Source organism: Colobus angolensis, unplaced genomic scaffold (assembly GCF_000951035.1).
Source record: "Colobus angolensis palliatus isolate OR3802 unplaced genomic scaffold, Cang.pa_1.0 Scaffold71, whole genome shotgun sequence".
In the NCBI taxonomy this organism is placed as follows: Eukaryota; Metazoa; Chordata; class Mammalia; order Primates; family Cercopithecidae; genus Colobus; species Colobus angolensis.
In genome coordinates this window covers 4535910-4538623 of record NW_012120821.1, presented here as the reverse complement: position 1 = coordinate 4538623, position 2714 = coordinate 4535910, and positions in this window count along the sequence as shown.

Below are 2714 nucleotides of genomic sequence, written 5' to 3'. Positions count from 1 at the left end.
TTCTCCTTCACTTATGAAACTTAGTTTGGCTGGATATGAAATTCTGGGTTGAAAATTCTTCTCTTTAAGAATGTTGAATATTGGCCCCCCTCTCTTCTGGCTTGTAGAGTTTCTGCTGAGAGATCCACTGTTAGTCTGATGGGCTTCCCTTGTGGGTAACCTGAGCTTTCTCTCTGGCTGCCCTTAACATTTTTTCCTTCATTTCAACTTTGGTGAATCTGACAATTATGTGCCTTGGAGTTGCTCTTCTTGAGGACTATCTTTGTGGTGTTCTCTGTATTTCCTGAATTTGAATGTTAGCCTGCTGTGCTAGGTTGGGGAAGTTCTCCTGGATGATATCCTGCAGAGTGTTTTCCAACTTGGTTCTATTCTGCCCATCACTTTCAGGTACAACTGTCATACATAAATTTGGTCTTTTCACATAGTCCCATATTTCTTGGAGTCTTTGTTCATTTCTTTCTACTCTTTTTTCTCTAAACTTCTCTTCTTGCTTCATCTCATTCATTTGATCTTCAATCACTGATACCTTTTCTTTCAGTTGATGGAGTCTGTTACTGAAGCTTGTGCATTTGTCACGTAGTTCTTGTGTCATAGTTTCCATCTCTATCAGTTCATTTAAGGACTTCTCTGCATTGGTTATTCTAGTTAGCCATTCATCAAATCTTTTTTCAAGATTTTTAGTTTCTTTGCACTGGGTTTGTAATTCCTCCTTTAGCTCTGAGAATTTCGATTGTCTGAAATCTTCTTCTCTCAACTCGTCAAAGTCATTCTCCACTTTGTTCCGTTGCTGGTGAGGAGCTCTGCTTCTTTGGAGGGGAGAGCTGCTTTTTTAGAGATTTTCCAGTTTATGTGCAGAGATAATATTCTATGATTTTTTTAATATTTCTGTGGGGTCAGTGGTAGTATCCACCTCATCATTTCTGATTGTATTTATTTGAATATTATCTCTTTTCTTTTTGTTAGTCTAGCTAGTGGTCTATTTTATTAGTATTTTCAAAAAACCAGCTTTGGATACATTAATTTTTTGGAGGGTTTTTTATCTCTCTATGTCCTTCAGTTTAGCTCTGATCTTGGTTATTTCTTGTCTTCTGCAAGCGTTGGGGAGTGTTTGGTCTTAGTTGTCTAGTTTTTTTTTGTTATGATATTGGGTTGTTAATTTGAGATATTTCTAGCTTTTCGATGTGGCATTTAGTGCTCTAAATTTCTTTTCTTTTCTTTCTTTTTTTTTTTTTTTAAGATGGAATCTCATTCTGTCACCATCCTGGAGTGCAGTGGCATAATCTCAGCTCACTACAAGCTCTGCCTACCAGATTCATGCCATTCTTCTGCCTCAGCCTCCCGAGTAGCTGGGACTACAGGTTTCCACCACCACACTTGGCTAAATTTTTTGTAGTTTTACTAGAGACGTGGTTTCACCATGATAGCCAGGATGGTCTTGATCTCCTGACCTCATGATCCGCCTGCCTTGGCCTCCCAAAGTACTGGGATTACAGGCATAAGCCACTGCACCCGACCATAAATTTCTCTCTTAATGCATCCCAGAGATTCCAGTATGTTGTCTCTTTGTTCTCATCAGTTTCAAAGTACTTCTTGATTTCTGCCTTAATTTTATTGTTTACCCAAAAGTAATTCAGAAGTAGGTTGTTCCATTTTTGTGTAATTTTATGCTTTTGAGTGAATTTTCTAATCTTAAGTTCCAATTTGATTGTGCTATAGTCTCTGAGACTGTATGATTTAAGTTCTTTTGCATTTAATGAAGAGTGTTTTCCTTCCTTTTACGTGATTAATTTTGGAGTAAGTGCTGTGTGGCAATGAGAAGAATGTATATTTTATTGTTTTTGAGAGGAGAGTTACGTAGATATCTATCAGGTCCACTTAATCCAGAACTGAGTTCAGGTCCTGAATATTTTTGTTAATTTTCTGTTTTTAAGATCTGTCTAATATTGTCAATGAGGTGTTAAATTCTCCCACTATTATAGTGTGGGAGTCTAAGTCTCCTTGAAGGTCTCTAAGAACTTGCTGTACAAAACTGGGTGGTCCTAAACTGGGTTCATATATATTTAGGATAATTAGCTCTTCTTGATGAATTGAACCCTTTACCATTATGTAATGCCCTTATTTGTCCTTTTTCATCTTTGTTGGTTTAAAGTGTCTTTTTCGAGAGACTAAGATTGCAACCCCTGCTTTTTTCTGTATTCTATTTGCTTGATAATTTTTCCTCCATCACTTTCTTTTGAGCTTATGTGTGTCTTTGCATGTGAGATGAGTCTTTTGAAGGCAGCATACCATGAGTGTTGATTCTTTACCCAGCTTGCCATTCTGAGTCTTTTATTTGGGGCATTTAGCACATTTACATTTAAGATTAGTATTTTTATGTGTGGATTTTATCCTGTCATCACGATGCTAGCTGATTATTTTGCAGACTTGTTTATATGGTTGCTTCATAGTGTCACTTGTCTGTGTACTTCAGTGTGTCTTTGTAGTGGCTGGTTATGATTTTTCCTTTCCATATTCAGTGCTTCCTTCAAGAGCTCTTGAAAGGCAGGTCTGGGGTGGAGCAAGATGGCCGAATAGGAACAGCTCCAGTCTCCAGCTCCCAGCACGAAGGACACAGAAGACCAGTGATTTCTGCATTTTCAACTGAGGTACTGGGGTCATCTCACTAGTGAGTGCCGGACAATCGGTGCTGGTCAGCTGTGGCAGCCCGACCAGCG